Consider the following 10,425-nt stretch of genomic DNA (forward strand, 5'->3'; position numbering starts at 1 on the left):
GAGAATCCTTAACATAGCCAAGTTAGACAGCTACTCCCTGTAGCATGGAAGACAAATTGACTTTGTGATGGATGTTCTGGTAATTTCCTAAATAAACCTCAATTTATGGTGTACAGCTGGCTTTTTTATGGCCAGTGTTCTTGATTGGGGCTGCCGAGTCTGTTCTGACTGGTGGCACCCCATGTGCAGTGTAAGACTTTTCCACAGGACTTTCAAAATTGTGACTTTTTAGAAGTTGATCACCAGCCTGATCTGAGATACTTGTGGGTGTGAGTTTGAAATATGAACCCTCAGTTAGGAGTTGAGTTTTTCACTCTGTGCACAAGGATGCCTCGTTGACTGGTATTCCGAGAACACACTTATTATCACTGATTTTCCTTACTGACACACAGTGCTAGACACTTGCAGCACTGGCTAGACTGAAATCTAATAAACTATGAAACCCATATGAAGCTGTAATGCATGTAGGTCAAAAATTGGTTGAATATTGGCATTTTAATAGGATTCAAACTTCACTGGTAGGATTTATTCAAGACAAAAATGAGTCTGTAAATATGTTGTATTTTGATTATTATTCTCTTCTTTTAATGGATTTTGTCATAACTTTTCAGTGGTTTAGAGTAAAATCCTGTAGTGGTGACAGATTCCTCTATGAATAAATCATACACTTCATAACACACTACACAGAGGAGAAATAGAGCAACAGATAAAATAAGCTGCTGAACCATTAGAGATGCCTGTTCTTGTTCATAAGTTCCCATCATTAGCTGATTTAATTTTCTCTTGGTCAAAATGATCCTTATTCTGACAATGTTCTAAAATAAACCATAAACATTGATGTATGTTCAAAGAAAAGTGAGGCCTGATTCATAAAAAAATGCTTACCAGCTGACAACATCCACTCAGCTGGTTGTTGTTATATGAGATTCAGTGGCAAGATATAAACATGAATCATAGAAATGAAAACAACTTGAGATATATATCTTCTGGAATATCAAAAGTACTGCCATCCATAGGCCATTTTCAAGGGTTTGTTTTTTTCAGATTACATATTCTCAAATAGAAATTTCTCTTTATCTCAAATTTTACTTTTTCTATTAAGGAAAATTCCTTATTTATTTTAAGCAAAAATCTAAGCCACAGTAATGCAAAATGTGAACTTTTGAATGATGCAAAGTTTGGTAGCTAAGTTGAGTTTTATATGTACAATAATGTTCTTTATATTTGTGAATGGAGGAAGATCATATGGTGTTTCCCAAATTATTTGACAATGGAATTTACATCTCCAAACACATCACAAGTATTTAATAAAATGTATTTGGAAGGTCATTATGCTATCATGGTCAGAAAGGTGTGTCAAAAAATCAAATACGGTGATATAATTCTTTAAAAGAAAGTACCAGGAAGCATAAGATATCAAAGAATTAATAAAGAATTAGTACTTTCCCTCCAAAAAAAATCTAAAACCAAAGAGCCTCAAGTGGCAAAGTGAACAAGCCGATTGCAGATCTCAATATTGTCCACCAGCCTATAGTTAGCTCGCTCAGTCGGTTTATAAACCCATCACCCCAAAGTCTGTGCTATGTATCGCTCATTGTGTTTTTGAAGCTTACGTTTGCAGGTTAGTGATATGAAGATAATTAGTGGAATAATATGAGATTTTAATGTCTACAACTAACTGAAAAAAATGAAACACTCAATGTTTTGGGGGGTGTGCAGGGAGGTGGGGGCTAGGAGTGGGGGTGAGACATGCCCTGAAAAACCCAAAGGCCAAAACAAAAACCCGGTGTCAGATCTTCCTATCTTAACCACCCGTGGCACTTTAACTGGTACGTTGAGACTTTTATTTTTTTCTACACTCCCCATGAATAGTTTAAATACATATTGCACTTCTCTTATTTGATTTATCAAATCCTTCAGAGACAACATGCCCAAACACCAAACTCACAGCCATCAAGTCGATGCAGACCCTTAGTGACCCTATAGAACAGGGTAGAACTGTCCCATATAAGTTTCTGGGACTGCTTATAGGAGCAGAAAGCCAGGCCTTTCTCCTACGGGGCAGCTGGTGATTTTGAACTGCTAACCTTGCAAGTCACAGTGGAACACATAACCACTCCACCGCCAAAGAAACAAACTCGCTGCCTTTGAGTCACTGCTGATTCATAGGGACCCCTTGTGGGGTTCTGAGAACTGGGGGGCAATCCAATCACAGCCCAAGGGACAACAATACACCAATAGGGCTCCATAAATTGACACAGATATGAATTTAACATAATGTATGCTTAAATAAAAAGGGACAAATGATATCTAGAGTGCTATTGGGAAATAAGTGCTGCTAATATTTTACTATCTATCTTTCCAGTCATTTATATGCCTTTTGGAATATTGCAATTTTTATATGCCATTTTGTAACACTCAGAATCCCTTCCACCATAAAACAGAGCAATTTGTTTTCCTATGAATTGCTATATAACAATTAAGATCATTCACTGGTTTTAAAAAAACATAATTAAAATAGGAACTCCCATTTATCACATAAACAAAATAATAGGAAGTAAAATTGTTTGTCCCTAGGCAATAATTTATTGCTTCCCAATTAAAACAATAAAGCATGCATAAAATCCTCGTTCTATCTTTAGAGTCAAAACACTTTTGTACATTAAAGCAAACTTGTTTTAAAAGTTAGAGTAGAGGATATACTAAAAAACATTTGGGTTTAAAGATGATCCATTATCTTCAAATATCATGAAAGTTCTACGTTCTCTGTCACATGAATGTAACAAATGCTTTTTAGGAGTAGAAATGGAGTTAGGAGCAGTTAGCTGCAATTCAATTAGTAAAATTGTACAAAAATGAACCCAGTAACACATACTTGGCGGCTGTTGTTGATACATGCCATCATGTAACTTCTGTCTCATAGCGACCCGATGTGCAGAAGAATGAAGCACTGCAGTGTGCACTCCCCACATTTTTGCTCGTGCTGATCGCATTGTTGCAGCCCCTCTATCTACCCCATCTTGATGGGGTCTTCCTGTCATTCATTGACTCTCCACCAGACCAAGCATCAGGCCCTTTGCTAAGATCTGGTCTCTCCTGATCCTATGTCCGAAGAACACGACATGAAGTCTCTACAGCTTTGCCTCTGAAGAGCTTTCTGAAAGTAGTGTCCAAGGTAGATTTCTTGATTCTGAGGCTATCCATGGTATTTTCAATATTCTGCACCACTACCATAACACAAATACGTCAATCGTTCTATAGTTTTTCTTACTTCTTGTTCAGCTTTCACACACATAGGAGACAAGTGAAAATACAATGGCTTAGATCAGGCACACCTTAATTTCTCAAATGGACGATTTTGCTCTTTAACACTTTAAAGAGGTGATTTGCAATAGATATGCCCTACCATTCATTTTTGATTGGTATTTCCATAAACACTGATCATAAATCCAAATAAAATGAAACTCTTGGAAACTTCAAACATTTCTCCATTTATCAGGACGATGTCTATATTGATCCCCGTGTGAATTTTCCTGTTTCCTGATGTTGAACTGCAATTCATACAGTAGGATGTAGTACTGATCTTCAACAGTGCTTCAAGTCCTTCTCCTTTCAGCAAGTAACGTTTTGTCATCTGCATATTGCAGGTTGTCAATAAGCCATCAACCAATCCTAATGTCAAGTACATCTTCATAAATCCAGCTTCTTAGATTATTCGCAGAGCTTATAAATTGAGTGTGGTGAAGTCATACAACAGTGAAGCACCACTTTCCTGATTGAGCAATCTGTATACTTCTGTTCCGCTCTAACGACTACTTTTAGATCTATGGAGAAGTTCTACATAAGCATTATATTTTGCAGTTCTTATTCTTCCCAATGTTACTCAGTTTGATTTGATCCATATGATCGGTTATCTTTGCATAATCAATGAAGTACAAGTAAACATTGTTCGCTGTTCTCAACTCTCAGTCAAGAGTCATCTGACATCAACAGTGATATTCTTTTTTCCATGTCCTCTTCTGAATTGGACTCGAATTTGTGACAGCTTCTAGAGGATGTACTTCTGCAATCATTTTTGAATTCTCTCCAGCAAAATTTTACTTGCATGTGCTACCTATTAAATTGTTGGACAATTTTGACATTGTGTGGGACAACCTTTCTTTGAAATGGACACAAATATAGAGCTTTTCCCGTCAATTGGTCAGATTACTATTTTTCAAATTTCTTAAAATAGGCTAGGGAGTGCTTCTAAAACGGTATCCATTTGTTGACGATTCTCAACAGTTTTCCATCAATCTCTAGAGCCTTTTCACTAATTCTCTACAGATTGAGTTTTTACTTGCCAGGTGTTTGTGCAGTTCATGATATTCTGCCTTCTTGAACTACCATTTAAAGTTTTGGTTCAGCCCTTTTACTTCATCTTTTCTTCTATTCGCTGTAGCTATTCTATGGTCAAGGTTAAAATTCATTCTCTTCCGACATCCACTTTCATTTTTCCTTCCTGGTTTTGTAGTGACCTTTGGCTTTCATATGTATGATGTTGTTGATATCATCCCCTAAGGTCTTTTGTCATTAGTGCTCAGCGTGTTAAATCTGTCCTTGAGATGATCCTAAATTCAGTTGAGATCAAATTTAGGTCATATTTTGGTTCCAGTGAACTAATTTCAATTTTCTTCACATTGAGTTTGAACTTCCATATGAGCAATTGATAATCTGTGCCTCAGTTGTCTTGGATCGTGATAGTGAGTTTCTCCATAGTCTCTTCCACTTGGATGTTGTCACTTTGATTTCTGCATATTCCATCTGGTGAGGTCTACATACATAGTTGTTGTTTATGTCATTGGAAAGAGATTTGAAATGAAGGAGTCTGTGGTTTTCTAAAATTCTCTCATGTGACCTTCACCTTCCTTTGTGATATTCACCTTCCTTTCTGCCAGAAAAATCATATTTTCAAGTATTTATCCTTCACTTTGTTGCTTACTTCCAATATTGAACAAAATCTCAATGCATCATGATTGCTTGTTTGATAAACATCAGACTGAAGAATTTGGTAAAATTCTTCAATTTCTTCATCACTTGCATCTATGATTGGTGAGTAAACTTAAATAATGATTAACAGACCATTATTCTTGTAAACCTATATATACTACCCTATCCCATACAGCATTGTACTTTAATATAGATTTTAAATGTTCTTTTGATGATGAATGTGACAGCATTCCTTTTTAATTCATCCTTCAAAGTACAGTAAATGTACGTCTGCTTCAAAAGGACCACTACCAGTTCATTTTAGCTCATGAATGCCTAGGACATCGACCTGGTTTTTATTTGGCCCATTTTATGACGTCTAATGTTCCTAGATTCATAGTCGTACATTCCAGACCCCAATTATTTTTTCAGTTGTTCCTTCTCATTTTTATTCATGCCTATCAGTAAATTACTCACTGTCCCTGAGTCACTGAGTCAATGCTGACTCATCATGCCCTCCCGTCAGTTTCTGAGACGGTAACTGCTACACAAGAGCAGAAAGCCCCATCCTGCTCCAGCAGAGCTGCTGTTGGCTTTGAACAGCTAACCATGTGGATTTCAGCCCAGGATGTCACCATGACACCACCACAGCTCCATCACAGTGAAAGGAAGTCCGCAAACAGTGCTCTATCCATGCCATTGACGTTGAGTCAACCTTGAGGAGGCCGTCCTCCCTGGTCTTCCCTGCGTGCCTTCCCACCTGAGGTCTCATCTTCTGGCTCCATTTCAGACAATTCTCTGCAGCTATTCACAATTTTAGGAGCCCAGTGGCATAGTGGTTATGTGTTGGAATGCAAACTACATGATCAGTTATTCAAACTCCCATGAAGAGTAGTCTCAGAAATCCCCAGGGCAGGTCTACCCTGTCCTGTAGGTTTGAGATGAGTCAAAATTGACTGGCTGACAGTGAGTGACTCAAAAGGTTTTCATCAGCTGATCAGCAGTGGAAAGACTAGTCATCTAGGTTTGCTTTACTAGATAGCAAGAAAACTTAGGTATTTATTATCTATTAATTCACTGACTTTTTTTTGTTGGACTTTTTTATATTATCTCAATTTTTCTACTAAACCCCCTTAGTGAAATATTTCTTATTTTTGTGTTTCTATTGCTAGTTCTTCTTTTTTATTAATTATAAGAATATATTTTCTATACACTATTAATACAAAGTTTATAGGAATTGTTTTAAAATCCTTATATAAATAGGTTAAACAATTTGGTTCCTATAAGGTTTTTTTCTGTTGATATTTTCTCTTGACAATTAGTGTCACTTACTGGTCACTTATGGTCTGCTTCTGGGGCGACAGTTCAAATATCAGTTGTTATTGTTTATCATTATTAATATTCAAGGACTATCCAGATATTTTAACACAGTTTATATGCCAGATTATTGGTCCCTTTGCAACAAATAGTATGGACATAGACATATCTGGCCTCCTCTGCCTTCCTTCTTGCCACATGGCAGGGGTCTGACAAGTCTCCATGGTCCGTCCTTCTTGACCTGTTCTGACAGCCACTGTTCACCGGTTCCTCCCATGCCACTCGACACCTACCCTGGGTTTGATAACTCATTGCAATGGCCACACAGAACTCAAAGACAATACTTACAGGTAAGGGCATTTATTAGGGAATTTAATAGGTTACTAGAAGTCAGGGTCCACAAACAGTAAAAACAGGTCATTGGTCTCCTTAGCCAGCAACCAAGTCTCTCAGCCACTGGTTGCTTGACCTTCATCTCCGTGGGCCAGTCAGCCCATGTGCCTGTCACTGTCTCATTGCGCCCTATCTCAGACCAGATGAGAAGGCACCCCAGAGTGTTGGTGCTGCTTCTCCCGAGTCAAAGTCTGCTGTATCAACTGCAGATGTTTTTCAATATTAGTCAGACAAATGGGAGTTTTACCCACTGCTGTTCCTTTCTCCAACTGCTCTTTTTCCTGCAGAATGTATATGCTTTTGCTCACACACCAGTGTTTTTACTGTCGCATTTTGTTTCTTTGTTGTTTGCTTGCTTTTTGTTTTACTCTATTTTATTGCTTTGCCCAGGGTTTAGTTTGTTGCCTCTGGGAAGATGAGTCCAATCAGAGTATTCTTAGTAGGTCTAAGAACTTCCTTGCTGCATTAAAAAAAATTAAATAAAGGAAAAAGTAACCACCTCAATATTTTTTCAGATTAGCTCTTTTGCCAAATTTTCCCTAGGAAGTGAAACTTCATCTTTCGAATTTATAAATCCTTTGTTACATTAAAAAGCAAATACCATTTGTAAGTCTCTACTGAAATCCTCCTCAGTATTCTCCATTCTGGTCAAAACATTATTGTCCTTAAGACTTACATTAATAACAGAGTGATTTAAAACCCTTTTACCTGACAGCAATGATAAAATTAATAGCTAAGTTAAATATTTATAGGAAAGAGTATTTGGTAAAGTAAGAATAAATGGATTTGAAATTACAATGCTGAGATTGTGTCTCTTTTTAAAATGTAAGTTAAATGAGTCAGCATCAATTTCCTTATCTATGAAAAAGAATGACAATAAAATAATGCAATTATATTATTGATGTAAACATAAAATAACATTAACTATACTTTGTAAATAAAAATTAAATGTGTGCTATAATGCTAATTATTTCCTGATAAACTTTCAAGTTTATTTATTGATTAATAGGACTGAAAACACCTGAATGATTTGCAAGAGTAAAATACTTTTTAAATAGCTAAGTGGAATGTGAGGACCATAGCAGTTTTCATTTTTTTACTCTGGGATTCAAAATGTTTGAGTTGCTAAAACTCTGGCAATAGTCATTTTATCAATTATAATTACATCAACGTGTCAGTTATGTAATTCTATGAAATGAGCATATATCTAAGTTCTACTGCAGCCTAATTAAAATTAAAATCCCATCTAAATACTGACACCTGACAAAAGCAACTGAGTTTTAACCATTTCCAAGAGTTTCAAAAAGCCCCACAAAATAAAAATGTACATTTCTATAATCATGATAGTTTTCAATCTTATACGTTAAGTAGCGTATTTCATCTAATGATGAATGTGACTCTCTAATGATTTGTTTTACTCTTACCATATTTATATTTTTAAGGTACAAATATTATCAGGTGAGCAAATTATTCCCAGTACCTATATCAAAATTTAAAATTTAGCATTATAAGAAAGATTCTTCACTAAATTGATCCAATCCGGTTTACAGGCATATTTCTATTCCCTTGCAAATATTATACCTATACTTCACCCTGACTCTGCTAGCTAAAGGACTCCTGATGGTGCAGTGCTTCCTAATTGCTATGTTAGTCCAGGTAGACCAGAGAAACAAGTTCACAGACACTCATATGTATAATAAAGAGCTTTGCATACAGAGCAATTGAATATTGACAAAATGTCCCAGCCAGATCAAGTCCATAAGTCCGGTGTTAGCCCACATGTCTGACATCAATCTGTAAATTCCTCTTCAGACTCACAGAACACATGCAATGAGACCAACTGAACGCAGGATGGTCAAAATCCAGCGGGTGGAAAATCTTGTGAATCCAGTGGTGGCAGAGGCATCTCAGAGTTGGCAGGGTCTCTACGTGGCTACTTCAGATCCGGGGCTCTTGGGTAGCTCCATGTGTCTTGTCAGTTGCAATGTCTCCGAGGGAGAGAGTCTGTGCCCTGCCTCCAGCAAGCTATTTATCTCCTTAGTGCCTCCAAATGAAGTCATCAGGCTGTGACCTGATTGACAGGCTAAGCCCCATCCCTTCAGTCTTAATCCTCTCAAATTGACAACAGATTATATAACTACCACAGATTGGGCTGTAATCTCAAGGTCAGCAGCTTGAAACCACCAGCAGCTCAGCAAGAAAAAGACAGACATGTCTACTCCTGTAGATTCTTAAGATGTCTGGAAACTACCTGGGGAGCTCTACCCGGTCCTGTAGGGTCACTATGAGTTGGTAGTGAGTGAGGATAATTGAAGTTCTGTCAAAATACTATGTGCTTACACATTTATGTGCATCTATCAGAGTTCCTTCTTTCTCTGTTAAGACAACTATTAAGACTGAATTCACAGGCCATATCCTCAAACTTTCAATTTGGAAACACGTTCTTTCTCTGAAAACAATAAAACATTCAGCTATTTATTGCACTCTTGCAAGTCTAATGTGTGTGTATATATATATATATATATATATAGATATAGATATAGATATAGATATAGATATACACATACATATATGTGTTCCCATCTCAAGTCATCATATTTAAATTCCACTGAGAGAGGCAATCTTGAGCTATGGTGTTTTCCCCAAAATGTAACCCCCAATTTTAGACTTGGCTAAGTAACATGAATGACTATAAAAATAACAGGAACGAAGCACGCAAACACACACATAAATCTATCTAGGACGGGAAAGAAAATCTATCTACTGTATTGGTGTGCTAAAGTGCTCTTACTTTTATTATCATACTTCTTTTTTATTGTTTATCTTTTATTTCATAATCATAAACTTAACTCTGCTTTCCAGCTGGACTCAGGGGGAATAAGGAAAGTGGGAAACTCGAAGAACTGGAGTGAGAGCCCAAGATTAAACGACACTGCAAGCACACGGGGAATAGAAGGGTGGTTTCCAAGCTACACAAGGAGCGGTCTGGTGCTTAAGATAACACAGAAAATTCTGATCACATTTAATTAGAGTTGTCCACAGTCAGCAATGGTGATCTTCTTGCTGGTCTTGCCATTCTTGGACCCACAACGCTCCATGGCTTCCACAATGTCCATGCCTTCTTTCACCTGACCAAAGACCACGTGCTTGCCATCCAACCATTCAGTCTTAGCGGTGCAGATAAAAAACTGGGAACCGTTCGTATTGGGTTCAGCATTTGCCATAGACAGGATGCCAGGACCTGTGTGCTTCAGGATGAAGTTCTCATCTTCAAATTTCTCTCCATAGATGGGCTTGCCACTAGTGCCATTATGGCGTGTGAAGTCACCACCTTGGCACATAAACCCTGGAATGATTCTGTGGGAGCAGGAACCTTTGTAACCAAAACCTTTCTGCCCAGTGTTCAGAGCACGGAAGTTTTCTGCTGTCTTTGGAACTTTGTCTGCAAACAGCTCGAAAGAGACGCGGCCGAGGGGCTCACTGTCGGCGGCTATGTTGAAAAACACAGTAGGGTTGACCATGGCTGGGCACAGCAAGAGATTGAGGTGACGGCATCTGCAAAGCGGCCTATTATCATACTTCTAATGAAGCTCGAGGCCATCATAGGCTAGATGGGAAATAAGAGTTACCTACAGAAGCCCATGCCTAATGCTTCTCTACTGCCTGACATTCAGCACAGTACCACAGCTCCCAGTAGTTGGCTTGTATTTGAATTATCCACCTTACCTTGAACCTCATTGCTCAGCA

At 37.7% G+C, this 10,425-nt stretch overlaps 1 pseudogene; it reads right to left on the minus strand.

Annotated features, from left to right (window-relative positions):
* Positions 1-9,687: 9,687 nt before the first annotated feature.
* Positions 9,688-10,199, minus strand: LOC142425906 (peptidyl-prolyl cis-trans isomerase A pseudogene; annotated as a pseudogene).
* Positions 10,200-10,425: the final 226 nt, after the last annotated feature.

Source organism: Tenrec ecaudatus, chromosome 14 (genome assembly GCF_050624435.1).
Source record: "Tenrec ecaudatus isolate mTenEca1 chromosome 14, mTenEca1.hap1, whole genome shotgun sequence".
Classification (NCBI taxonomy): Eukaryota; Metazoa; Chordata; class Mammalia; order Afrosoricida; family Tenrecidae; genus Tenrec; species Tenrec ecaudatus.